The sequence below is a fragment of the Pseudophryne corroboree genome, chromosome 3 (genome assembly GCF_028390025.1).
Source record: "Pseudophryne corroboree isolate aPseCor3 chromosome 3, aPseCor3.hap2, whole genome shotgun sequence".
In the NCBI taxonomy this organism is placed as follows: domain Eukaryota; kingdom Metazoa; phylum Chordata; class Amphibia; order Anura; family Myobatrachidae; genus Pseudophryne; species Pseudophryne corroboree.
In genome coordinates, this window is record NC_086446.1 from 547814368 (window position 1) to 547841102 (window position 26735).

At 33.3% G+C, this 26735-nt stretch overlaps 22 non-coding genes across 22 annotated transcripts; all 22 read left to right on the forward strand.

Annotated features, from left to right (window-relative positions):
- Positions 1 to 17: 17 nt before the first annotated feature.
- TRNAL-UAG (transfer RNA leucine (anticodon UAG)) lies at positions 18 to 99 on the forward strand. Its single transcript has one exon. It is a non-coding gene; the product is annotated as a tRNA-Leu (tRNA).
- Positions 100 to 2123: 2024 nt separating this feature from the next.
- On the forward strand, positions 2124 to 2205 carry TRNAL-UAG (transfer RNA leucine (anticodon UAG)). Its single transcript has one exon. It is a non-coding gene; the product is annotated as a tRNA-Leu (tRNA).
- A 1700-nt stretch (positions 2206 to 3905) lies between these two features.
- TRNAL-AAG (transfer RNA leucine (anticodon AAG)) lies at positions 3906 to 3987 on the forward strand. The gene has a single exon. It is a non-coding gene; the product is annotated as a tRNA-Leu (tRNA).
- Positions 3988 to 4249: 262 nt separating this feature from the next.
- TRNAL-UAG (transfer RNA leucine (anticodon UAG)) lies at positions 4250 to 4331 on the forward strand. The gene has a single exon. It is a non-coding gene; the product is annotated as a tRNA-Leu (tRNA).
- A 1703-nt stretch (positions 4332 to 6034) lies between these two features.
- TRNAL-AAG (transfer RNA leucine (anticodon AAG)) lies at positions 6035 to 6116 on the forward strand. The gene has a single exon. It is a non-coding gene; the product is annotated as a tRNA-Leu (tRNA).
- Positions 6117 to 6378: 262 nt separating this feature from the next.
- On the forward strand, positions 6379 to 6460 carry TRNAL-UAG (transfer RNA leucine (anticodon UAG)). Its single transcript has one exon. It is a non-coding gene; the product is annotated as a tRNA-Leu (tRNA).
- Positions 6461 to 8485: 2025 nt separating this feature from the next.
- Positions 8486 to 8567, forward strand: TRNAL-UAG (transfer RNA leucine (anticodon UAG)). Its single transcript has one exon. It is a non-coding gene; the product is annotated as a tRNA-Leu (tRNA).
- Positions 8568 to 10266: 1699 nt separating this feature from the next.
- Positions 10267 to 10351, forward strand: TRNAL-AAG (transfer RNA leucine (anticodon AAG)). Its single transcript has one exon. It is a non-coding gene; the product is annotated as a tRNA-Leu (tRNA).
- A 259-nt stretch (positions 10352 to 10610) lies between these two features.
- Positions 10611 to 10692, forward strand: TRNAL-UAG (transfer RNA leucine (anticodon UAG)). The gene has a single exon. It is a non-coding gene; the product is annotated as a tRNA-Leu (tRNA).
- Positions 10693 to 12391: 1699 nt separating this feature from the next.
- Positions 12392 to 12473, forward strand: TRNAL-UAG (transfer RNA leucine (anticodon UAG)). The gene has a single exon. It is a non-coding gene; the product is annotated as a tRNA-Leu (tRNA).
- Positions 12474 to 14175: 1702 nt separating this feature from the next.
- On the forward strand, positions 14176 to 14257 carry TRNAL-AAG (transfer RNA leucine (anticodon AAG)). Its single transcript has one exon. It is a non-coding gene; the product is annotated as a tRNA-Leu (tRNA).
- Positions 14258 to 14519: 262 nt separating this feature from the next.
- On the forward strand, positions 14520 to 14601 carry TRNAL-UAG (transfer RNA leucine (anticodon UAG)). The gene has a single exon. It is a non-coding gene; the product is annotated as a tRNA-Leu (tRNA).
- A 1696-nt stretch (positions 14602 to 16297) lies between these two features.
- On the forward strand, positions 16298 to 16379 carry TRNAL-AAG (transfer RNA leucine (anticodon AAG)). The gene has a single exon. It is a non-coding gene; the product is annotated as a tRNA-Leu (tRNA).
- Positions 16380 to 16641: 262 nt separating this feature from the next.
- Positions 16642 to 16723, forward strand: TRNAL-UAG (transfer RNA leucine (anticodon UAG)). The gene has a single exon. It is a non-coding gene; the product is annotated as a tRNA-Leu (tRNA).
- A 1698-nt stretch (positions 16724 to 18421) lies between these two features.
- TRNAL-AAG (transfer RNA leucine (anticodon AAG)) lies at positions 18422 to 18503 on the forward strand. Its single transcript has one exon. It is a non-coding gene; the product is annotated as a tRNA-Leu (tRNA).
- Positions 18504 to 18764: 261 nt separating this feature from the next.
- On the forward strand, positions 18765 to 18846 carry TRNAL-UAG (transfer RNA leucine (anticodon UAG)). Its single transcript has one exon. It is a non-coding gene; the product is annotated as a tRNA-Leu (tRNA).
- Positions 18847 to 20543: 1697 nt separating this feature from the next.
- TRNAL-AAG (transfer RNA leucine (anticodon AAG)) lies at positions 20544 to 20625 on the forward strand. The gene has a single exon. It is a non-coding gene; the product is annotated as a tRNA-Leu (tRNA).
- Positions 20626 to 20887: 262 nt separating this feature from the next.
- On the forward strand, positions 20888 to 20969 carry TRNAL-UAG (transfer RNA leucine (anticodon UAG)). Its single transcript has one exon. It is a non-coding gene; the product is annotated as a tRNA-Leu (tRNA).
- Positions 20970 to 22668: 1699 nt separating this feature from the next.
- Positions 22669 to 22750, forward strand: TRNAL-AAG (transfer RNA leucine (anticodon AAG)). Its single transcript has one exon. It is a non-coding gene; the product is annotated as a tRNA-Leu (tRNA).
- Positions 22751 to 23011: 261 nt separating this feature from the next.
- Positions 23012 to 23093, forward strand: TRNAL-UAG (transfer RNA leucine (anticodon UAG)). The gene has a single exon. It is a non-coding gene; the product is annotated as a tRNA-Leu (tRNA).
- A 1700-nt stretch (positions 23094 to 24793) lies between these two features.
- TRNAL-AAG (transfer RNA leucine (anticodon AAG)) lies at positions 24794 to 24875 on the forward strand. The gene has a single exon. It is a non-coding gene; the product is annotated as a tRNA-Leu (tRNA).
- A 262-nt stretch (positions 24876 to 25137) lies between these two features.
- Positions 25138 to 25219, forward strand: TRNAL-UAG (transfer RNA leucine (anticodon UAG)). Its single transcript has one exon. It is a non-coding gene; the product is annotated as a tRNA-Leu (tRNA).
- The last annotated feature ends 1516 nt before the right edge of the window (positions 25220 to 26735 follow it).

Here is a 26735-nt window from a genome sequence, read left to right on the forward strand (position 1 = left end):
GTCAAACAGGTCCATGTGGTAGCATGGCCGAGCGGTCTAAGGCGCTGGATTTAGGCTCCAGTCTCTCTGGAGGCGTGGGTTCAAATCCCACTGCTGCCATAATGCTTTTACTATGAAAACATCAGTCAGTGATGACAAAATGTTTTTCTCCACTAATAAGAAAAACAATAATAATAAAGACTTTTCTCCTCAATAGCTGATTGATATGATCCAGATGCATGAGCTAAAAATCAGCAGTGTCTAAGGTGCTGGATTAAGGTTCCAGTTTCTTTGGAGGCTTTGGATCAAAACCTACTGCCGCCATAATTATTTTTCCTAAGAAAAAATAAGTCATTGATGTCAAAGTGTTTTTCTTTACTAAACAGCAAATGAATAATAAAAAAATCCTTTCTCATTAATATTTTATGTCAATTGATGTACTTTTTAACCTTCCAAAACATTTTGTACATAACTTAAACACTTTTGGTATGACACTTCTTTTTAAGTATTTATTTAAAAAAAAAAAAATGTTTGTACTGTAATCTGTGCTATATGGCCCAGATCTGTGAGCTAAGAGTGTTCATTTGGTACCATGGCCGAGCGGTCTAAGGCCACTAAGCTGCTAAAATAAAATATTGGTAGGTTAAAAAGTTCATCATCTGCCCTAGATTTTAAAACAGTTTATCATAATTTCAAGAGTCTTCTCAAAATGTAAAAATAATATGTAAAATTATAAACTATGAGCTATGGAGTCAAGGTAGAAATGTGGCTGAGCGGTCTAAGATGCTGCATTAAGGCTCCAGTCTGTTTGGAGGCATGGGTTCAAATTCCACTGCTGTCATAATTATTTTCAAGATAAAACGACTGTCATTGATGTCAAAGTGTTTTTTTCCTCTAAACAGCAAGTCAATAATAAAAACTCCTTTCTAATTAATATTGTCTGCTAATTTTGTACCTTTTTTAAATTTTTGTATTTTAAACACTTTTAACATGACACTTCTTTTCAAGTATTGATTTATAACTACACAATTTTTTCTTGTAATCTTAACTATATGATCCAGAACTCTGAGCTTTGAGTCAAAAGTATCCATGGGGTAGCAAGGGCGAGCGGTCTAAGGCACTGGATTTAGGTTCCAGTCTCTCTGGAGGCGTGGGTCTGAGTCCCACTGCTTCCATAATGATTTTACTATGAAAATGTCAGTCAGTGATGGCAATGTGTTTTTCTCCACTAATAAGAAAATCAATAATAATAAAGTCCTTTCTCCTCAACATCTGATCAATATGATCCAGATGCATTAGCTAAAAATCAGCAGTGTCTAAGGTGCTGGATTAAAGTTCCAGATTCTTTGGAGGAATTGGTTCAAAACCTACTGCCGCCATAATTATTTTCCCTGAGAAAAAATAAGTAATTGATGTCAAAGTGTTTTTTCTCTACTAAACAGCAAATGAATAATAAAAATATCCTTTCTCATTGATATTTTATGTCAATTTATGTACTTTTTTAACCTTCCAAAACGTTTTGTACATAATTTAAACACTTTTTGCATTACACTTCTTTTTAAATATTGATTTAAAAAAATGTTTTTACTGTAACCTGAGCTATATGACCCAGATCTGTGAGCTAAGAGTGTCCATGTGGTACCATGGCCGAGCGGTCTAAGGCCACTAAGTTGCTAAAGTAAAATATTGGAAGGTTGAAAAGTTCATCATCTGTCCTAGATTTTAAAACAGTTTATCACAATTTCAAGAGTCTTCTCAAACTTTAAAAATAATATGTAAAATAATAAACTATGACCTTTGGAGCCAAAATAGATATGTGGTAGCATGGCCGAGCGGTCTAAGGCGCTGGATTAAGGCGTGGGTTCAAATCCCACTGCTGCCATAATTATTTTCAAGAGAAAATGACATTTATTGATGTCAAACTGTTTTACTCTACTAAACAGCAAATCAATAATAAAAAATCCTTACTCATTAATATTGTCTACTAATTTTGTACCTTTTTTATGCTTCCTTAACTTTTTGTATTTTAAATACTTGTAACATGACACTTCTTTTCAAGTATTGATTTAAAACAACACATTTTTTCCCTGTAATCTCAACTGTATGATCCAGAACTGTGAGCATTCGGTCAAACAGGTCCATGTGGAAGCATGGCCGAGCGGTCTAAGGCGCTGGATTTAGGCTCCAGTCTCTCTGGAGGCGTGGGTTCAAATCCCACTACTGCCATAATGATTTTACTATGAAAACATCAGTCAGTGATGACAAAATGTTTTTCTCCACTAATAAGAAAAACAATAATAATAAAGACTTTTCTCCTCAATAGCTGATTGATATGATCCAGATGCATAAGCTAAAAATCAGCAGTGTCTTAGGTGCTGGATTAAGGTTCCAGTTTCTTTGGAGGCTTTGGATCAAAACCTACTGCCGCCATAATTATTTTTCCTAAGAAAAAATAAGTCATTGATGTCAAAGTGTTTTTCTTTACTAAACAGCAAATGAATAATAAAAAAATCCTTTCTCATTAATATTTTATGTCAATTGATGTACTTTTTTAACCTTCCAAAACATTTTGTACATAAGTTAAACACTTTTGGTATGACACTTCTTTTTAAGTATTTATTTAAAACAAAAAAAATGTTTGTACTGTAATCTGTGCTATATGGCCCAGATCTGTGAGCTAAGAGTGTTTATTTGGTACCATGGCTGAGCGGTCTAAGGCCACTAAGCTGCTAAAATAAAATATTGGTAGGTTAAAAAGTTCATCATCTGCCCTAGATTTTAAAACAGTTTATCATAATTTCAAGAGTCTTCTCAAAATGTAAAAATAATATGTAAAATTATAAACTATGAGCAATGGAGTCAAGGTAGAAATGTGGCTGAGCGGTCTAAGATGCTGCATTAAGGCTCCAGTCTGTTTGGAGTCATGGGTTCAAATTCCACTGCTGTCATAATTATTTTCAAGATAAAACGACTGTCATTGATGTCAGAGTGTTTTTCTCCACTAAACAGCAAGTCAATAATAAAAAATCCTTTCTAATTAGAATTGTCTACTAATTTTGTACCTTTTTTAAATTTTTGTATTTTAAACACTTTTAACATGACACTTCTTTTCAAGTATTGATTTATAACTACACAATTTTTTCTTGTAATCTTAAATATATGATCCAGAACTCTGAGCTTTGAGTCAAAAGTATCCATGGGGTAGCAAGGGCGAGTGGTCTAAGGCACTGGATTTAGGTTCCAGTCTCTCTGGAGGCGTGGGTCTGAATCCCACTGCTTCCATAATGATTTTACTATAAAAATGTCAGTCAGTGATGGCAATGTGTTTTTCTCCACTAATAAGAAAATCAATAATAATAAAGTCCTTTCTCCTCAACATCTGATCAATATGATCCAGATGCATTAGCTAAAAATCAGCAGTGTCTAAGGTGCTGGATTAAAGTTCCAGATTCTTTGGAGGAATTGGTTCAAAACCTACTGCCGCCATAATTATTTTCCCTGAGAAAAAATAAGTAATTGATGTCAAAGTGTTTTTTCTCTACTAAACAGCAAATGAATAATAAAAATATCCTTTCTCATTGATATTTTATGTCAATTTATGTACTTTTTTTAACCTTCCAAAACGTTTTGTACATAATTTAAACACTTTTTGCATTACACTTCTTTTTAAATATTGATTTAAAAAAATGTTTTTACTGTAACCTGAGCTATATGACCCAGATCTGTGAGCTAAGAGTGTCCATGTGGTACCATGGCCGAGCGGTCTAAGGCCACTAAGTTGCTAAAGTAAAATATTGGAAGGTTGAAAAGTTCATCATCTGTCCTAGATTTTAAAACAGTTTATCACAATTTCAAGAGTCTTCTCATACTTTAAAAATAATATGTAAAATAATAAACTATGACCTTTGGAGCAAAAATAGATATGTGATAGCATGGCCGAGCGGTCTAAGGCGCTGGATTAAGGCTCCAGTCTCTTTGGAGGCGTGGGTTCAAATCCCACTACTGCCATAATTATTTTCAAGAGAAAATGACATTTATTGATGTCAAACTGTTTTACTCTACTAAACAGCAAATCAATAATAACAAATCCTTACTCATTAATATTGTCTACTAATTTTGTACCTTTTTTATGCTTCCTTAACTTTTTGTATTTTAAATACTTGTAACATGACACTTCTTTTCAAGTATTGATTTAAAACAACACATTTTTTCCCTGCAATCTCAACTGTATGATCCAGAACTGTGAGCATTCGGTCAAACAGGTCCATGTGGTAGCATGGCCGAGCGGTCTAAGGCGCTGGATTTAGGCTCCAGTCTCTCTGGAGGCGTGGGTTCAAATCCCACTGCTGCCATAATGATTTTACTATGAAAACATCAGTCAGTGATGACAAAATGTTTTTCTCCACTAATAAGAAAAACAATAATAATAAAGACTTTTCCCCTCAATAGCTGATTGATATGATCCAGATGCATGAGCTAAACATCAGCAGTGTCTAAGGTGCTGTATTATGGTTCCAGTTTCTTTGGAGGCTTTGGATCAAAACCTACTGCCGCCATAATTATTTTTCCTAAGAAAAAATAAGTCATTGATGTCAAAGTGTTTTTCTTTACTAAACAGCAAATGAATAATAAAAAAATCCTTTCTCATTAATATTTTATGTCAATTGATGTACTTTTTTAACCTTCCAAAACATTTTGTACATAACTTAAACACTTTTGGTATGACACTTCTTTTTAAGTATTTATTTAAAACAAAAAAAAAAATGTTTGTACTGTAATCTGTGCTATATGGCCCAGATCTGTGAGCTAAGAGTGTTCATTTGGTACCATGGCCGAGCGGTCTAAGGCCACTAAGCTGCTAAAATAAAATATTGGTAGGTTAAAAAGTTCATCATCTGCCCTAGATTTTAAAACAGTTTATCATAATTTCAAGAGTCTTCTCAAAATGTAAAAATAATATGTAAAATTATAAACTATGAGCTATGGAGTCAAGGTAGAAATGTGGCTGAGCGGTCTAAGATGCTGCATTAAGGCTCCAGTCTGTTTGGAGGCATGGGTTCAAATTCCACTGCTGTCATAATTATTTTCAAGATAAAACGACTGTCATTGATGTCAAAGTGTTTTTCTCCACTAAACAGCAAGTCAATAATAAAAAATCCTTTCTAATTAATATTGTCTGCTAATTTTGTACCTTTTTTAAATTTTTGTATTTTAAACACTTTTAACATGACACTTCTTTTCAAGTGTTGATTTATAACTACACAATTTTTTCTTGTAATCTTAACTATATGATCCATAACTCTGAGCTTTGAGTCAAAAGTATCCATGGGGTAGCAAGGGCGAGTGGTCTAAGGCACTGTATTTAGGTTCCAGTCTCTCTGGAGGCGTGGGTCTGAATCCCACTGCTTCCATAATGATTTTACTATGAAAATGTCAGTCAGTGATGGCAATGTGTTTTTCTCCACTAATAAGAAAATCAATAATAATAAAGTCCTTTCTCCTCAACATCTGATCAATATGATCCAGATGCATTAGCTAAAAATCAGCAGTGTCTAAGGTGCTGGATTAAAGTTCCAGATTCTTTGGAGGAATTGGTTCAAAACCTACTGCCGCCATAATTATTTTCCCTGAGAAAAAATAAGTAATTGATGTCAAAGTGTTTTTTCTCTACTAAACAGCAAATGAATAATAAAAATATCCTTTCTCATTGATATTTTATGTCAATTTATGTACTTTTTTTAACCTTCCAAACAGTTTTGTACATAATTTAAACACTTTTTGCATTACACTTCTTTTTAAATATTGATTTAAAAAAATGTTTTTACTGTTAACTGTGCTATATGACCCAGATCTGTGAGCTAAGAGTGTCCATGTGGTACCATTGCTGAGCGGTCTAAGGCCACTAAGCTGCTAAAGTAAAATATTGGAAGGTTGAAAAGTTCATCATCTGTCCTAGATTTTAAAACAGTTTATCACAATTTCAAGAGTCTTCTCAAACTTTAAAAATAATATGTAAAATAATAAACTATGACCTTTGGAGCCAAAATAGATATGTGGTAGCATGGCTGAGCGGTCTAAGGCGCTGGATTAAGGCTCCAGTTTCTTTGGAGGCGTGGGTTCAAATCCCACTGCTGCCATAATTATTTTCAAGAGAAAATGACATTTATTGATGTCAAACTGTTTTACTCTACTAAACAGCAAATCAATAATAAAAAATCCTTACTCATTAATATTGTCTACTAATTTTGTACCTTTTTTATGCTTCCTTAACTTTTTGTATTTTAAATACTTGTAACATGACACTTCTTTTCAAGTATTGATTTAAAACAACACATTTTTTCCCTGTAATCTCAATTGTATGATCCAGAACTGTGAGCATTCGGTCAAACAGGTCCATGTGGTAGCATGGCCGAGCGGTCTAAGGCGCTGGATTTAGGCTCCAGTCTCTCTGGAGGCGTGGGTTCAAATCCCACTGCTGCCATAATGATTTTACTATGAAAACATCAGTCAGTGATGACAAAATGTTTTTCTCCACTAATAAGAAAAACAATAATAATAAAGACTTTTCTCCTCAATAGCTGATTGATATGATCCAGATGCATGAGCTAAAAATCAGCAGTGTCTAAGGTGCTGGATTAAGGTTCCAGTTTCTTTGGAGGCTTTGGATCAAAACCTACTGCCGCCATAATTATTTTTCCTAAGAAAAAATAAGTCATTGATGTCAAAGTGTTTTTCTTTACTAAACAGCAAATGAATAATAAAAAAATCCTTTCTCATTAATATTTTATGTCAATTGATGTACTTTTTTAACCTTCCAAAACATTTTGTACATAACTTAAACACTTTTGGTATGACACTTCTTTTTAAGTATTTATTTAAAAAAAAAAAAATGTTTGTACTGTAATCTGTGCTATATGGCCCAGATCTGTGAGCTAAGAGTGTTCATTTGGTACCATGGCCGAGCGGTCTAAGGCCACTAAGCTGCTAAAATAAAATATTGGTAGGTTAAAAAGTTCATCATCTGCCCTAGATTTTAAAACAGTTTATCATAATTTCAAGAGTCTTCTCAAAATGTAAAAATAATATGTAAAATTATAAACTATGAGCTATGGAGTCAAGGTAGAAATGTGGCTGAGCGGTCTAAGATGCTGCATTAAGGCTCCAGTCTGTTTGGAGGCATGGGTTCAAATTCCACTGCTGTCATAATTATTTTCAAGATAAAACGACTGTCATTGATGTCAAAGTGTTTTTTTCCACTAAACAGCAAGTCAATAATAAAAACTCCTTTCTAATTAATATTGTCTGCTAATTTTGTACCTTTTTTAAATTTTTGTATTTTAAACACTTTTAACATGACACTTCTTTTCAAGTATTGATTTATAACTACACAATTTTTTCTTGTAATCTTAACTATATGATCCAGAACTCTGAGCTTTGAGTCAAAAGTATCCATGGGGTAGCAAGGGCGAGCGGTCTAAGGCACTGGATTTAGGTTCCAGTCTCTCTGGAGGCGTGGGTCTGAGTCCCACTGCTTCCATAATGATTTTACTATGAAAATGTCAGTCAGTGATGGCAATGTGTTTTTCTCCACTAATAAGAAAATCAATAATAATAAAGTCCTTTCTCCTCAACATCTGATCAATATGATCCAGATGCATTAGCTAAAAATCAGCAGTGTCTAAGGTGCTGGATTAAAGTTCCAGATTCTTTGGAGGAATTGGTTCAAAACCTACTGCCGCCATAATTATTTTCCCTGAGAAAAAATAAGTAATTGATGTCAAAGTGTTTTTTCTCTACTAAACAGCAAATGAATAATAAAAATATCCTTTCTCATTGATATTTTATGTCAATTTATGTACTTTTTTAACCTTCCAAAACGTTTTGTACATAATTTAAACACTTTTTGCATTACACTTCTTTTTAAATATTGATTTAAAAAAATGTTTTTACTGTAACCTGAGCTATATGACCCAGATCTGTGAGCTAAGAGTGTCCATGTGGTACCATGGCCGAGCGGTCTAAGGCCACTAAGTTGCTAAAGTAAAATATTGGAAGGTTGAAAAGTTCATCATCTGTCCTAGATTTTAAAACAGTTTATCACAATTTCAAGAGTCTTCTCAAACTTTAAAAATAATATGTAAAATAATAAACTATGACCTTTGGAGCCAAAATAGATATGTGGTAGCATGGCCGAGCGGTCTAAGGCGCTGGATTAAGGCGTGGGTTCAAATCCCACTGCTGCCATAATTATATTCAAGAGAAAATGACATTCATTGATGTCAAACTGTTTTACTCTACTAAACAGCAAATCAATAATAAAAAATCCTTACTCATTAATATTGACTACTAATTTTGTACCTTTTAAATGCTTCCTTAACTTTTTGTATTTTAAATACTTGTAACATGACACTTCTTTTCAAGTATTGATTTAAAACAACACATTTTTTTCCTGTAATCTCAACTGTATGATCCAGAACTGTGAGCTTTCAGTCAGACGGGTCCATGTGGTAGCATGGCCGAGCGGTCTAAGGCGCTGGATTTAGGCTCCAGTCTCTCTGGAGGCGTGGGTTCAAATCCCACTGCTGCCATAATGATTTTACTATGAAAACATCAGTCAGTGATGACAAAATGTTTTTCACCACTAATAAGAAAAACAATAATAATAAAGACTTTTCTCATCAATAGCTGATTGATATGATCCAGATGCATGAGCTAAAAATCAGCAGTGTCTAAGGTGCTGGATTAAGGTTCCAGTTTCTTTGGAGGCTTTGGATCAAAACCTACTGCCGCCATAATTATTTTTCCTAAGAAAAAATAAGTCATTGATGTCAAAGTGTTTTTCTTAACTAAACAGCAAATGAATAATAAAAAAATCCTTTCTCATTAATATTTTATGTCAATTGATGTACTTTTTTAACCTTCCAAAACATTTTGTACATAACTTAAACACTTTTGGTATGACACTTCTTTTTAAGTATTTATTTAAAACAAAAAAAATGTTTGTACTGTAATCTGTGGTGTATGGCCCAGATCTATGAGCTAAGAGTGTTCATTTGGTACCATGGCCGAGCGGTCTAAGGCCACTAAGCTGCTAAAATAAAATATTGGTAGGTTAAAAAGTTCATCATCTGCCCTAGATTTTAAAACAGTTTATCATAATTTCAAGAGTCTTCTCAAAATGTAAAAATAATATGTAAAATTATAAACTATGAGCTATGGAGTCAAGGTAGAAATGTGGCTGAGCGGTCTAAAATGCTGCATTAAGGCTCCAGTCTGTTTGGAGGCATTGGTTCAAATTCCACTGCTGTCATAATTATTTTCAAGATAAAACGACTGTCATTGATGTCAAAGTGTTTTTCTCCACTAAACAGCAAGTCAATAATAAAAAATCCTTTCTAATTAATATTGTCTGCTAATTTTGTACCTTTTTTAAATTTTTGTATTTTAAACACTTTTAACATGACACTTCTTTTCAAGTATTGATTTATAACTACACAATTTTTTCTTGTAATCTTAACTATATGATCCAGAACTCTGAGCTTTGAGTCAAAAGTATCCATGGGGTAGCAAGGGTGAGCGGTCTAAGGCACTGGATTTAGGTTCCAGTCTCTCTGGAGACGTGGGTCTGAATCCCACTGCTTCCATAATGATTTTACTATGAAAATGTCAGTCAGTGATGGCAATGTGTTTTTCTCCACTAATAAGAAAATAAATAATGATAAAGTCCTTTCTCCTCAACATCTGATCAATATGATCCAGATGCATTAGCTAAAAATCAGCAGTGTCTAAGGTGCTGCATTAAAGTTCCAGATTCTTTGGAGGAATTGGTTCAAAACCTACTGCCACCATAATTATTTTCCCTGAGAAAAAATAAGTCATTGATGTCAAAGTGTTTTTTCTCTACTAAACAGCAAATGAATAATAAAAATATCCTTTCTCATTGATATTTTATGTCAATTTATGTACTTTTTTAACCTTCCAAAACGTTTTGTACATAATTTAAACACTTTTTGCATTACACTTCTTTTTAAATATTGATTTAAAAAAATGTTTTTACTGTAACCTGAGCTATATGACCCAGATCTGTGAGCTAAGAGTGTCCATGTGGTACCATGGCCGAGCGGTCTAAGGCCACTAAGTTGCTAAAGTAAAATATTGGAAGGTTGAAAAGTTCATCATCTGTCCTTGATTTTAAAACAGTTTATCACAATTTCAAGAGTCTTCTCAAACTTTAAAAATAATATGTAAAATAATAAACTATGACCTTTGGAGCCAAAATAGATATGTTGTAGCATGGCCGAGCGGTCTAAGGTGCTGGATTAAGGCTCCAGTCTCTTTGGAGGCGTGGGTTCAAATCCCACTGCTGCCATAATTATTTTCAAGAGAAAATGACATTTATTGATGTCAAACTGTTTTACTCTACTAAACAGCAAATCAATAATAAAAAATCCTTACTCATTAATATTGTCTACTAATTTTGTACCTTTTTTGTGCTTCCTTAACTTTTTGTATTTTAAATACTTGTAACATGACACTTCTTTTCAAGTATTGATTTAAAACAACACATTTTTTTCCTGTAATCTCAACTGTATGATCCAGAACTGTGAGCATTCAGTCAGACAGGTCCATGTGGTAGCATGGCCGAGCGGTCTAAGGCGCTGGATTTAGGCTCCAGTCTCTCTGGAGGCGTGGGTTTAAATCCCACTGCTGCCATAATGGTTTTACTATGAAAACATCAGTCAGTGATGACAAAATGTTTTTCTCCACTAATAAGAAAAACAATAATAATAAAGACTTTTCTCCTCAATAGCTGATTGATATGATCCAGTGCATGAGCTAAAAATCAGCAGTGTCTAAGGCGCTGGATTAAGGTTCCAGTTTCTTTGGAGGCTTTGGATCAAAACCTACTGCCGCCATAATTATTTTTCCTAAGAAAAAATAAGTCATTGATGTCAAAGTGTTTTTCTTTACTAAACAGCAAATGAATAATAAAAAAATCATTTCTCATTAATATTTTATGTCAATTGATGTACTTTTTTAACCTTTCAAAACATTTTATACATAAGTTAAACACTTTTGGTATGACACTTCTTTTTAAGTATTTATTTAAAACAAAAAAAAATGTTTGTACTGTAATCTGTGCTATATGGCCCAGATCTGTGAGCTAAGAGTGTTCATTTGGTACCATGGCCGAGCGGTCTAAGGCCACTAAGCTGCTAAAATAAAATATTGGTAGGTTAAAAATTTCATCATCTGCCCTAGATTTTAAAACAGTTTATCATAATTTCAAGAGTCTTCTCAAAATGTAAAAATAATATGTAAAATTATAAACTATGAGCTATGGAGTCAAGGTAGAAATGTGGCTGAGCAGTCTAAGATGCTGCATTAAGGCTCCAGTCTGTTTGGAGGCATGGGTACAAATTCCACTGCTGTCATAATTATTTTCAAGATAAAACAACTGTCATTGATGTCAAAGTGTTTTTCTCCACTAAACAGCAAGTCAATAATAAAAAATCCTTTCTAATTAATATTGTCTGCTAATTTTGTACCTTTTTTAAATTTTTGTATTTTAAACACTTTTAACATGACACTTCTTTTCAAGTATTGATTTATAACTACACAATTTTTTCTTGTAATCTTAACTATATGATCCAGAACTCTGAGCTTTGAGTCAAAAGTATCCATGGGGTAGCAAGGGCGAGTGGTCTAAGGCACTGGATTTAGGTTCCAGTCTCTCTGGAGGCGTGGGTCTGAATCCCACTGCTTCCATAATGATTTTACTATGAAAATGTCAGTCAGTGATGGCAATGTGTTTTTCTCCACTAATAAGAAAATCAATAATAATGAAGTCCTTTCTCCTCAACATCTGATCAATATGATCCAGATGCATTAGCTAAAAATCAGCAGTGTCTAAGGTGCTGGATTAAAGTTCCAGATTCTTTGAAGGAATTGGTTCAAAACCTACTGCCGCCATAATTATTTTCCCTGAGAAAAAATAAGTAATTGATGTCAAAGTGTTTTTTCTCTACTAAACAGCAAATGAATAATAAAAATATCCTTTCTCATTGATATTTTATGTCAATTTATGTACTTTTTTAACCTTCCAAAACGTTTTGTACATAATTTAAACACTTTTTGCATTACACTTCTTTTTAAATATTGATTTAAAAAAATGTTTTTACTGTAACCTGAGCTATATGACCCAGATCTGTGAGCTAAGAGTGTCCATGTGGTACCATGGCCGAGCGGTCTAAGGCGACTAAGTTGCTAAAGTAAAATATTGGAAGGTTGAAAAGTTTATCATCTGTCCTAGATTTTAAAACAGTTTATCACAATTTCAAGAGTGTTCTCAAACTTTAAAAATAATATGTAAAATAATAAACTATGACCTTTGGAGCAAAAATAGATATGTGGTAGCATGGCCGAGCGGTCTAAGGCGCTGGATTTAGGCTCCAGTTTCTCTGGAGGCGTGGGTTCAAATCCCACTGCTGCCATAATGATTTTACTATAAAAACATCAGTCAGTGATGACAAAATGTTTTTCTCCACTAATAAGAAAACAATAATAATAAAGACTTTTCTCCTCAATAGCTGATTGATATGATCCAGATGCATGAGCTAAAAATCAGCAGTATCTAAGGCGCTGGATTAAGGTTCCAGTTTCTTTGGAGGCTTTGGATCAAAACCTACTGCCGCCATAATTATTTTTCCTAAGAAAAAATAAGTCATTGATGTCAAAGTGTTTTTCTTTACTAAACAGCAAATGAATAATAAAAAAAATCCTTTCTCATTAATATTTTATGTCAATTGATGTACTTTTTTAACCTTCCAAAACATTTTGTACATAACTTAAACACTTTTGGTATGACACTACTTTTTAAGTATTTATTTAAAACAAAAAAAAAATCTTTGTACTGTAATCTGTGCTATATGGCCCAGATCTGTGAGCTAAGAGTGTTCATTTGGTACCATGGCCGAGTGGTCTAAGGCCACTAAGCTGCTAAAATAAAATATTGGTAGGTTAAAAAGTTCATCATCTGCCCTAGATTTTAAAACAGTTTATCATAATTTCAAGAGTCTTCTCAAAATGTAAAAATAATATGTAAAACTATAAACTATGAGCTATGGAGTCAAGGTAGAAATGTGGCTGAGCGGTCTAAGATGTTGCATTAAGGCTCCAGTCTGTTTGGAGGCATGGGTTCAAATTCCACTGCTGTCATAATTATTTTCAAGATAAAACGACTGTCATTGATGTCAAAGTGGTTTTTCTCCACTAAACAGCAAGTCAATAATAAAAAATCCTTTCTAATTAATATTGTCTGCTAATTTTGTACCTTTTTTAAATTTTTGTATTTTAAACACTTTTAACATGACACTTCTTTTCAAGTATTGATTTATAACTACACAATTTTATCTTGTAATCTAAACTATATGATCCAGAACTCTGAGATTTGAGTCAAAAGTATCCATGGGGTAGCAAGGGCGAGCGATCTAAGGCACTGGATTAAAGTTCCAGTCTCTCTGGAGGCGTGGGTCCGAATTCCACTGCTTCCATAATGATTTTACTATGAAAATGTCAGTCAGTGATGGCAATGTGTTTTTCTCCACTAATAAGAAAATCAATAATAATAAAGTCCTTTCTCCTCAACATCTGATCAATATGATCCAGATGCATTAGCTAAAAATCAGCAGTGTCTAAGGTGCTGGATTAAAGTTCCAGATTCTTTGGAGGAATTGGTTCAAAACCTACTGCCGCCATAATTATTTTCCCTGAGAAAAAATAAGTAATTGATGTCAAAGTGTTTTTTCTCTACTAAACAGAAAATGAATAATACAAATATCCTTTCTCATTGATATTTTATGTCAATTTATGTACTTTTTTAACCTTCCAAAACGTTTTGTACATAATTTAAACACTTTTTGCATTACACTTCTTTTTAAATATTGATTTAAAAAAATGTTTTTACTGTAACCTGAGCTATATGACCCAGATCTGTGAGCTAAGAGTGTCCATGTGGTACCATGGCCGAGCGGTCTAAGGCCACTAAGTTGCTAAAGTAAAATATTGGAAGGTTGAAAAGTTCATCATCTGTCCTAGATTTTAAAACAGTTCATCACAATTTCAAGAGTCTTCTCAAACTTAAAAAATAATATGTAAAATAATAAACTATGACCTTTGGAGCCAAAATAGATATGTGGTAGCATGGCCGAGCGGTCTAAGGCGCTGGATTAAGGCTCCAGTCTCATTGGAGGCGTGGGTTCAAATCCGACTGCTGCCATAATTATTTTCAAGAGAAAATGACATTTATTGATGTCAAACTGTTTTACTCTACTAAACAGCAAATCAATAATAAAAAATCCTTACTCATTAATATTGTCTACTAATTTTGTACCTTTTTTATGCTTCCTTAACTTTTTGTATTTTAAATACTTATAACATGACACTTCTTTTCAAGTATTGATTTAAAACAACACATTTTTTTCCTGTAATCTCAACTGTATGATCCAGAACTGTGAGCATTCAGTCAGACAAGTCCATGTGGTAGCATGGCCGAGCGGTCTAAGGCGCTGGATTTAGGCTCCAGTCTCTATGGAGGCATGGGTTCAAATCCCACTGCTGCCATAATGATTTTACTATGAAAACATCAGTCAGTGATGACAAAATGTTTTTCTCCACTAATAAGAAAAACAATAATAATAATAAAGACTTTTCTCCTCAATAGCTGATTGATATGATCCAGATGCATGAGCTAAAAATCAGCAGTGTCTAAGGCGCTGGATTAAGGTTCCAGTTTCTTTGGAGGCTTTGGATCAAAACCTACTGCCACCATAATTATTTTTCCTAAGAAAAAATAAGTCATTGATGTCAAAGTGTTTTTCTTTACTAAACAGCAAATGAATAATAAAAAAATCCTTTCTCATTAATATTTTATGTAAATTTATGTACTTTTTTAACCTTCCAAAACATTTTGTACATAACTTAAACACTTTTGGTATGACACTTCTTTTTAAGTATTTATTTAAAAAAAATGTTTGTACTGTAATCTGTGCTATATGGCCCAGATCTGTGAGCTAAGAGTGTTCATTTGGTACCATGGCCAAGCGGTCTAAGGCCACTAAGCTGCTAAAATAAAATATTGGTAGGTTAAAAAGTTCATCATCTGCCCTAGATTTTAAAACAGTTTATCATAATTTCAAGAGTCTTCTCAAAATGTAAAAATAATATGTAAAATTATAAACTATGAGCTATGGAGTCAAGGTAGAAATGTGGCTGAGCGGTCTAAGATGCTGCATTAAGGCTCCAGTCTGTTTGGAGGCATGGGTTCAAATTCCACTGCTGTCATAATTATTTTCAAGATAAAATGACTATCATTGATGTCAAAGTGTTTTTCTCCACTAAACAGCAAGTCAATAATAAAAAATCCTTTCTAATTAATATTGTCTGCTAATTTTGTACCTTTTTAAAATTTTTGTATTTTAAACACTTTTAACATGACACTTCTTTTCAAGTATTGATTTATAACTACACAATTTTTTCTTGTAATCTTAACTATATGATCCAGAACTCTGAGCTTTGAGTCCAAAGTATCCATGGGGTAGCAAGGGCGAGCGGTCTAAGGCACTGGATTTAGGTTCCAGTATCTCTGGAGACGTGGGTCTGAATCCCACTGCTTCCATAATGATTTTACTATGAAAATGTCAGTCAGTGATGGCAATGTGTTTTTCTCCACTAATAAGAAAATCAATAATAATAAAGTCCTTTCTCCTCAACATCTGATCAATATGATCCAGATGCATTAGCTAAAAATCAGCAGTGTCTAAGGTGCTGGATTAAAGTTCCAGATTCTTTGGAGGAATTGGTTCAAAACCTACTGCCGCCATAATTATTTTCCCTGAGAAAAAAGAAGTAATTGATGTCAAAGTGTTTTTTCTCTACTAAACAGCAAATGAATAATAAAAATATCCTTTCTCATTGATATTTTATGTCAATTTATGTACTTTTTTAACCTTCCAAAATGTTTTGTACATAATTTAAACACTTTTTGCATTACACTTCTTTTAAATATTGATGTAAAAAAATTTTTTTACTGTAACCTGAGCTATATGACCCAGATCTGTGAGCTAAGAGTGTCCATGTGGTACCATGGCCGAGCGGTCTAAGGCCACTAAGTTGCTAAAGTAAAATATTGGAAGGTTGAAAAGTTCATCATCTGTCCTAGATTTTAAAACAGTTTATCACAATTTCAAGAGTCTTCTCAAACTTTAAAAATAATATGTAAAATAATAAACTATGTCCTTTGGAGCCAAAATAGATATGTGGTAGCATGGCCGAGCGGTCTAAGGCGCTGGATTAAGGCTCCAGTCTCTTTGGAGGTGTGGGTTCAAATCCCACTGCTGCCATAATTATTTTCAAGAGAAAATGACATTTATTGATGTCAAACTGTTTTACTCTACTAAACAGCAAATCAATAATAAAAAATCCTTACTCATTAATATTGTCTACTAATTTTGTACCTTTTTTATGCTTCCTTAACTTTTTGTATTTTAAATACTTGTAACATGACACTTCTTTTCAAGTATTGATTTAAAACAACACATTTTTTTCCTGTAATCTCAACTGTATGATCCAGAACTGTGAGCATTCGGTCAAACAGGTCCATGTGGTAGCATGGCCGAGCGGTCTAAGGCGCTGGATTTAGGCTCCAGTCTCTCTGGAGGCGTGGGTTCAAATCCCACTGCTGACATAATTATTTTACTATGAAAACATCAGTCAGTGATGACAAAATGTTTTTCTCCACTAATAAGAAAAACAATAATAATAAAGACTTTTCTCCTCAATAGCTGATTGATATGATCCAGATGCATGAGCTAAAAATCAGCAGTGTCTAAGGTGCTGGATTAAGGTTCCAGTTTCTTTGGAGGCTTTGGATCAAAACCTACTGCCGCCATAATTATTTTTCCTAAGAAAAAATAAGTCATTGATGTCAAAGTGTTTTTCTTTACTAAACAGCAAATGAATAATAAAAAAATCCTTTCTCATTAATATTTTATGTCAATTGATGTACTTTTTTAACCTTCCAAAACATTTTGTACATAATTTAAACACTTTTGGTATGACACTTCTTTTTAAGTATTTATTTAAAACAAAAAAAATGTTTGTACTGTAATCTGTGCTATATGGCCCAGATCTGTGAGCTAAGAGTGTTCATTTGGTACAATGGCCGAGCGGTCTAAGGCCACTAAGCTGCTAAAATAAAATATTGGTAGGTTAAAAAGTTCATCATCTGCCCTAGATTTTAAAACAGTTTATCATAATTTCAAGAGTCTTCTCAAAATGTAAAAATAATATGTAAAATTATAAACTATGAGCTATGAAGTCAAGGTAGATATGTGGCTGAGCGGTCTAAGATGCTCCATTAAGGCTCCAGTCTGTTTGGAGGCATGGGTTCAAATTCCACTGCTGTCATAATTATTTTCAAGATAAAACGACTGTCATTGATGTCAAAGTGTTTTTCTCCACTAAACAGCAAGTCAATAATAAAAAATCCTTTCTAATTAATATTGTCTGCTAATTTTGTACCTTTTTTAATTTTTTGTATTTTAAACACTTTTAACATGACACTTCTTTTCAAGTATTGATTTATAACTACACATTTTTTTCTTGTAATCTTAACTATATGATCCAGAACTCTGAGCTTTGAGTCAAAAGTATCCATGGGGTAGCAAGGGCGAGCGGTCTAAGGCACTGGATTTAGGTTCCAGTCTCTCTGGAGGCGTGGGTCTGAATCCCACTGCTTCCATAATGATTTTACTATGAAAATGTCAGTCAGTGATGGCAATGTGTTTTTATCCACTAATAAGAAAATCAATAATAATAAAGTCCTTTCTCCTCAACATCTGATCAATATGATCCAGATGCATTAGCTAAAAATCAGCAGTGTCTAAGGTGCTGGATTAAAGTTCCAGATTCTTTGGAGGAATTGGTTCAAAACCTACTGCCGCCATAATTATTTTCCCTGAGAAAAAAGAAGTAATTGATGTCAAAGTGTTTTTTCTCTATTAAACAGCAAATGAATAATAAAAATATCCTTTCTCATTGATATTTTATGTCAATTTATGTACTTTTTTAACCTTCCAAAATGTTTTGTACATAATTTAAACACTTTTTGCATTACACTTCTTTTAAATATTGATTTAAAAAAATGTTTTTACTGTAACCTGAGCTATATGACCCAGATCTGTGAGCTAAGAGTGTCCATGTGGTACCATGGCCGAGCGGTCTAAGGCCACTAAGTTGCTAAAGTAAAATATTGGAAGGTTGAAAAGTTCATCATCTGTCCTAGATTTTAAAACAGTTTATCACAATTTCAAGAGTCTTCTCAAACTTTAAAAATAATATGTAAAATAATAAACTATGACCTTTGGAGCCAAAATAGATATGTGGTAGCGTGGCTGAGCGGTCTAAGGCGCTGGATTAAGGCTCCAGTCTCTTTGGAGGCGTGGGTTCAAATCCCACTGCTGCCATAATTATTTTTAAGAGAAAATGACATTTATTGATGTCAAACTGTTTTACTCTACTAAACAGCAAATCAATAATAAAAAATCCTTACTCATTAATATTGTCTACTAATTTTGTACCTTTTTTATGCTTCCTTAACTTTTTGTATTTTAAATACTTGTAACATGACACTTCTTTTCAAGTATTGATTTAAAACAACACATTTTTTCCTGTAATCTCAACTGTATGATCCAGAACTGTGAGCTGTCAGTCAGACAGGTCCATGTGGTAGCATGGCCGAGTGGTCTAAGGCGCTGGGTTTAGGCTCCAGTCTCTCTGGAGGCGTGGGTTCAAATCCCACTACTGCCATAATGATTTTACTATGAAAACATCAGTCAGTGATGACAAAATGTTTTTCTCCACTAATAAGAAAACAATAATAATAAAGACTTTTCTCCTCAATAGCTGATTGATATGATCCAGATGCATGAGCTAAAAATCAGCAGTATCTAAGGCGCTGGATTAAGGTTCCAGTTTCTTTGGAGGCTTTGGATCAAAACCTACTGCCGCCATAATTATTTTTCCTAAGAAAAAATAAGTCATTGATGTCAAAGTGTTTTTCTTTACTAAACAGCAAATGAATAATAAAAAAAATCCTTTCTCATTAATATTTTATGTCAATTGATGTACTTTTTTAACCTTCCAAAACATTTTGTACATAACTTAAACACTTTTGGTATGACACTTCTTTTTAAGTATTTATTTAAAACAAAAAAAAAAACTTTGTACTTTAATCTGTGCTATATGGCCCAGATCTGTGAGCTAAGAGTGTTCATTTGGTACCATGACCGAGGGGTCTAAGGCCACTAAGCTGCTAAAATAAAATATTGGTAGGTTAAAAAATTCATCATCTGCCCTAGATTTTAAAACAGTTTATCATAATTTCAAAAGTCTTCTCAAAATGTAAAAATAATATGTAAAACTATAAACTATGAGCTATGGAGTCAAGGTAGAAATGTGGCTGAGCGGTCTAAGATGTTGCATTAAAGCTCCAGTCTGTTTGGAGGCATGGGTTCAAATTCCACTGCTGTCATAATTATTTTCAAGATAAAACGACTGTCATTGATGTCAAAGTGTTTTTCTCCACTAAACAACAAGTCAATAATAAAAAATCCTTTCTAATTAATATTGCTAATTTTGTACCTTTTTTAAATTTTTGTATTTTAAACACTTTTAACATGACACTTCTTTTCAAGTATTGATTTATAACTACACAATTTTTTCTTGTAATCTTAACTATATGATCCAGAACTCTGAGATTTGAGTCAAAAGTATCCATGGGGTAGCAAGGGCGAGCGATCTAAGGCACTGGATTTAAGTTCCAGTCTCTCTGGAGGCGTGGGTCCGAATTCCACTGCTTCCATAATGATTTTACTATGAAAATGTCAGTCAGTGATGGCAATGTGTTTTTCTCCACTAATAAGAAAATCAATAATAATAAAGTCCTTTCTCCTCAACATCTGATCAATATGATCCAGATGCATTAGCTAAAAATCAGCAGTGTCTAAGGTGCTGGATTAAAGTTCCAGATTCTTTGGAGGAATTGGTTCAAAACCTACTGCCGCCATAATTATTTTCCCTGAGAAAAAATAAGTAATTGATGTCAAAGTGTTTTTTCTCTACTAAACAGAAAATGAATAATACAAATATCCTTTCTCATTGATATTTTATGTCAATTTATGTACTTTTTTAACCTTCCAAAACGTTTTGTACATAATTTAAACACTTTTTGCATTACACTTCTTTTTAAATATTGATTTAAAAAAATGTTTTTACTGTAACCTGAGCTATATGACCCAGATCTGTGAGCTAAGAGTGTCCATGTGGTACCATGGCCGAGCGGTCTAAGGCCACTAAGTTGCTAAAGTAAAATATTGGAAGGTTGAAAAGTTCATCATCTGTCCTAGATTTTAAAACAGTTCATCACAATTTCAAGAGTCTTCTCAAACTTAAAAAATAATATGTAAAATAATAAACTATGACCTTTGGAGCCAAAATAGATATGTGGTAGCATGGCCGAGCGGTCTAAGGCGCTGGATTAAGACTCCAGTCTCTTTGGAGGTGTGGGTTCAAATCCGACTGCTGCCATAATTACTTTCAAGAGAAAATGACATGTATTGATGTCAAACTGTTTTACTCTACTAAACAGCAAATCAATAATAAAAAATCCTTACTCATTAATATTGTCTACTAATTTTGTACCTTTTTTATGCTTCCTTAACTTTTTGTATTTTAAATACTTATAACATGACACTTCTTTTCAAGTATTGATTTAAAACAACACATTTTTTTCCTGTAATCTCAACTGTATGATCCAGAACTGTGAGCATTCAGTCAGACAGGTCCATGTGGTAGCATGGCCGAGCGGTCTAAGGCGCTGGATTTAGGCTACAGTCTCTATGGAGGCATGGGTTCAAATCCCACTGCTGCCATAATGATTTTACTATGAAAACATCAGTCAGTGATGACAAAATGTTTTTCTCCACTAATAAGAAAAACAATAATAATAATAAAGACTTTTCTCCTCAATAGCTGATTGATATGATCCAGATGCATGAGCTAAAAATCAGCAGTGTCTAAGGCGCTGGATTAAGGTTCCAGTTTCTTTGGAGGCTTTGGATCAAAACCTACTGCCACTATAATTATTTTTCCTAAGAAAAAATAAGTCATTGATGTCAAAGTGTTTTTCTTTACTAAACAGCAAATGAATAATAAAAAAATCCTTTCTCATTAATATTTTATGTCAATTTATGTACTTTTTTAACCTTCCAAAACATTTTGTACATAACTTAAACACTTTTGGTATGACACTTCTTTTTAAGTATTTATTTAAAAAAAAAATGTTTGTACTGTAATCTGTGCTATATGGCCCAGATCTGTGAGCTAAGAGTGTTCATTTGGTACCATGGCTGAGCGGTCTAAGGCCACTAAGCTGCTAAAATAAAATATTGGTAGGTTAAAAAGTTCATCATCTGCCCTAGATTTTAAAACAGTTTATCATAATTTCAAGAGTCTTCTCAAAATGTAAAAATAATATGTAAAATTATAAACTATGAGCTATGGAGTCAAGGTAGAAATGTGGCTGAGCGGTCTAAGATGCTGCATTAAGGCTCCAGTCTGTTTGGAGGCATGGGTTCAATTTCCACTGCTGTCATAATTATTTTCAAGATAAAATGACTATCATTGATGTCAAAGTGTTTTTCTCCACTAAACAGCAAGTCAATAATAAAAAATCCTTTCTAATTAATATTGTCTGCTAATTTTGTACCTTTTTTAAATTTTTGTATTTTAAACACTTTTAACATGACACTTCTTTTCAAGTATTGATTTATAACTACACAATTTTTTCTTGTAATCTTAACTATATGATCCAGAACTCTGAGCTTTGAGTCAAAAGTATCCATGGGGTAGCAAGGGCGAGCGGTCTAAGGCACTGGATTTAGGTTCCAGTCTCTCTGGAGGCGTGGGTCTGAATCCCACTGCTTCCATAATGATTTTACTATGAAAATGTCAGTCAGTGATGGCAATGTGTTTTTCTCCACTAATAAGAAAATCAATAATAATAAAGTCCTTTCTCCTCAACATCTGATCAATATGATCCAGATGCATTAGCTAAAAATCAGCAGTGTCTAAGGTGCTGGATTAAAGTTCCAGATTCTTTGGAGGAATTGGTTCAAAACCTACTGCCGCCATAATTATTTTCCCTGAGAAAAAAGAAGTAATTGATGTCAAAGTGTTTTTTCTCTGCTAAACAGCAAATGAATAATAAAAATATCCTTTCTCATTGATATTTTATGTCAATTTATGTACTTTTTTAACCTTCCAAAACGTTTTGTACATAATTTAAACACTTTTTGCATTACACTTCTTTTTAAATATTAAATTAAAATAATGTTTTTACTGTAACCTGAGCTATATGACCCAGATCTGTGAGCTAAGAGTGTCCATGTGGTACCATGGCCGAGCGGTCTAAGGCCACTAAATTGCTAAAGTAAAATATTGGAAGGTTGAAATGTTCATCATCTGTCCTAGATTTTAAAACAGTTTATCACAATTTCAAGAGTGTTCTCAAACTTTAAAAATAATATGTAAAATAATAAACTATGACCTTTGGAGCCAAAATAGATATGTGGTAGCATGGCCGAGCGGTCTAAGGCGCTGGATTAAGGCTCCAGTCTCTTTGGAGGCGTGGGTTCAAATCCCACTGCTGCCATAATTATTTTCAAGAGAAAATGACATTTATTGATGTCAAACTGTTTTACTCTACTAAACAGCAAATCAATAATAAAAAATCCTTACTCATTAATATTGTCTACTAATTTTGTACCTTTTTTATGCTTCCTTAACTTTTTGTATTTTAAATACTTGTAACATGACACTTCTTTTCAAGTATTGATTTAAAACAACACATTTTTTCCTGTAATCTCAACTGTATGATCCAGAACTGTGAGCTGTCAGTCAGACAGGTCCATGTGGTAGCATGGCCGAGTGGTCTAAGGCGCTGGGTTTAGGCTCCAGTCTCTCTGGAGGCGTGGGTTCAAATCCCACTACTGCCATAATGATTTTACTATGAAAACATCAGTCAGTGATGACAAAATGTTTTTCTCCACTAATAAGAAAACAATAATAATAAAGACTTTTCTCCTCAATAGCTGATTGATATGATCCAGATGCATGAGCTAAAAATCAGCAGTATCTAAGGCGCTGGATTAAGGTTCCAGTTTCTTTGGAGGCTTTGGATCAAAACCTACTGCCGCCATAATTATTTTTCCTAAGAAAAAATAAGTCATTGATGTCAAAGTGTTTTTCTTTACTAAACAGCAAATGAATAATAAAAAAAATCCTTTCTCATTAATATTTTATGTCAATTGATGTACTTTTTTAACCTTCCAAAACATTTTGTACATAACTTAAACACTTTTGGTATGACACTTCTTTTTAAGTATTTATTTAAAACAAAAAAAAATCTTTGTACTTTAATCTGTGCTATATGGCCCAGATCTGTGAGCTAAGAGTGTTCATTTGGTACCATGACCGAGTGGTCTAAGGCCACTAAGCTGCTAAAATAAAATATTGGTAGGTTAAAAAGTTCATCATCTGCCCTAGATTTTAAAACAGTTTATCATAATTTCAAGAGTCTTCTCAAAATGTAAAAATAATATGTAAAACTATAAACTATGAGCTATGGAGTCAAGGTAGAAATGTGGCTGAGCGGTCTAAGATGTTGCATTAAGGCTCCAGTCTGTTTGGAGGCATGGGTTCAAATTCCACTGCTGTCATAATTATTTTCAAGATAAAACGACTGTCATTGATGTCAAAGTGTTTTTCTCCACTAAACAGCAAGTCAATAATAAAAAATCCTTTCTAATTAATATTGTCTGCTAATTTTGTACCTTTTTTAAATTTTTGTATTTTAAACACTTTTAACATGACACTTCTTTTCAAGTATTGATTTATAACTACACAATTTTTTCTTGTAATCTTAACTATATGATCCAGAACTCTGAGATTTGAGTCAAAAGTATCCATGGGGTAGCAAGGGCGAGCGATCTAAGGCACTGGATTTAAGTTCCAGTCTCTCTGGAGGCGTGGGTCCGAATTCCACTGCTTCCATAATGATTTTACTATGAAAATGTCAGTCAGTGATGGCAATGTGTTTTTCTCCACTAATAAGAAAATCAATAATAATAAAGTCCTTTCTCCTCAACATCTGATCAATATGATCCAGATGCATTAGCTAAAAATCAGCAGTGTCTAAGGTGATGGATTAAAGTTCCAGATTCTTTGGAGGAATTGGTTCAAAACCTACTGCCGCCATAATTATTTTCCCTGAGAAAAAATAAGTAATTGATGTCAAAGTGTTTTTTCTCTACTAAACAGAAAATGAATAATACAAATATCCTTTCTCATTGATATTTTATGTCAATTTATGTACTTTTTTAACCTTCCAAAACGTTTTGTACATAATTTAAACACTTTTTGCATTACACTTCTTTTTAAATATTGATTTAAAAAAATGTTTTTACTGTAACCTGAGCTATATGACCCAGATCTGTGAGCTAAGAGTGTCCATGTGGTACCATGGCCGAGCGGTCTAAGGCCACTAAGTTGCTAAAGTAAAATATTGGAAGGTTGAAAAGTTCATCATCTGTCCTAGATTTTAAAACAGTTCATCACAATTTCAAGAGTCTTCTCAAACTTAAAAAATAATATGTAAAATAATAAACTATGACCTTTGGAGCCAAAATAGATATGTGGTAGCATGGCCGAGCGGTCTAAGGCGCTGGATTAAGACTCCAGTCTCTTTGGAGGTGTGGGTTCAAATCCGACTGCTGCCATAATTATTTTCAAGAGAAAATGACATTTATTGATGTCAAACTGTTTTACTCTACTAAACAGCAAATCAATAATAAAAAATCCTTACTCGTTAATATTGTCTACTAATTTTGTACCTTTTTTATGCTTCCTTAACTTTTTGTATTTTAAATACTTATAACATGACACTTCTTTTCAAGTATTGATTTAAAACAACACATTTTTTTCCTGTAATCTCAACTGTATGATCCAGAACTGTGAGCATTCAGTCAGACAGGTCCATGTGGTAGCATGGCCGAGCGGTCTAAGGCGCTGGATTTAGGCTACAGTCTCTATGGAGGCATGGGTTCAAATCCCACTGCTGCCATAATGATTTTACTATGAAAACATCAGTCAGTGATGACAAAATGTTTTTCTCCACTAATAAGAAAAACAATAATAATAATAAAGACTTTTCTCCTCAATAGCTGATTGATATGATCCAGATGCATGAGCTAAAAATCAGCAGTGTCTAAGGCGCTGGATTAAGGTTCCAGTTTCTTTGGAGGCTTTGGATCAAAACCTACTGCCACCATAATTATTTTTCCTAAGAAAAAATAAGTCTTTGATGTCAAAGTGTTTTTCTTTACTAAACAGCAAATGAATAATAAAAAAATCCTTTCTCATTAATATTTTATGTTAATTTATGTACTTTTTTAACCTTCCAAAACATTTTGTACATAACTTAAACACTTTTGGTATGACACTTCTTTTTAAGTATTTATTTAAAACCAAAAAAATGTTTGTACTGTAATCTGTGCTATATGGCCCAGATCTGTGAGCTAAGAGTGTTCATTTGGTACCATGGCCGAGCGGTCTAAGGCCACTAAGCTGCTAAAATAAAATATTGGTAGGTTAAAAAGTTCATCATCTGCCCTAGATTTTAAAACAGTTTATCATAATTTCAAGAGTCTTCTCAAAATGTAAAAATAATATGTAAAATTATAAACTATGAGCTATGGAGTCAAGGTAGAAATGTGGCTGAGCGGTCTAAGATGCTGCATTAAGGCTCCAGTCTGTTTGGAGGCATGGGTTCAAATTCCACTGCTGTCATAATTATTTTCAAGATACAATGACTGTCATTGATGTCAAAGTGTTTTTCTCCACTAAACAGCAAGTCAATAATAAAAAATCCTTTCTAATTAATATTGTCTGCTAATTTTGTACCTTTTTTAAATTTTTGTATTTTAAACACTTTTAACATGACACTTCTTTTCAAGTATTGATTTATAACTACACAAATTTTTCTTGTAATCTTAACTATATGATCCAGAACTCTGAGCTTTGAGTCAAAAGTATCCATGGGGTAGCAAGGGCGAGCAATCTAAGGCACTGGATTTAGGTTCCAGTATCTCTGGAGGCATGGGTCCGAATCCCACTGCTTCCATAATGATTTTACTATGAAAATGTCAGTCAGTGATGGCAATGTGTTTTTCTCCACTAATAAGAAAATCAATAATAATAAAGTCCTTTCTCCTCAACATCTGATCAATATGATCCAGATGCATTAGCTAAAAATCAGCAGTGTCTAAGGTGATGGATTAAAGTTCCAGATTCTTTGGAGGAATTGGTTCAAAACCTACTGCCGCCATAATTATTTTCCCTGAGAAAAAATAAGTAATTGATGTCAAAGTGTTTTTTCTCTACTAAACAGCAAATGAATAATAAAAATATCCTTTCTCATTGATATTTTATGTCAATTTATGTACTTTTTTAACATTCCAAAACGTTTTGTACATAATTTAAACACTTTTTGCATTACACTTCTTTTTAAATATTGATTTAAAAAATGTTTTTACTGTAACCTGAGCTAAATGACCCAGATCTGTGAGCTAAGAGTGTCC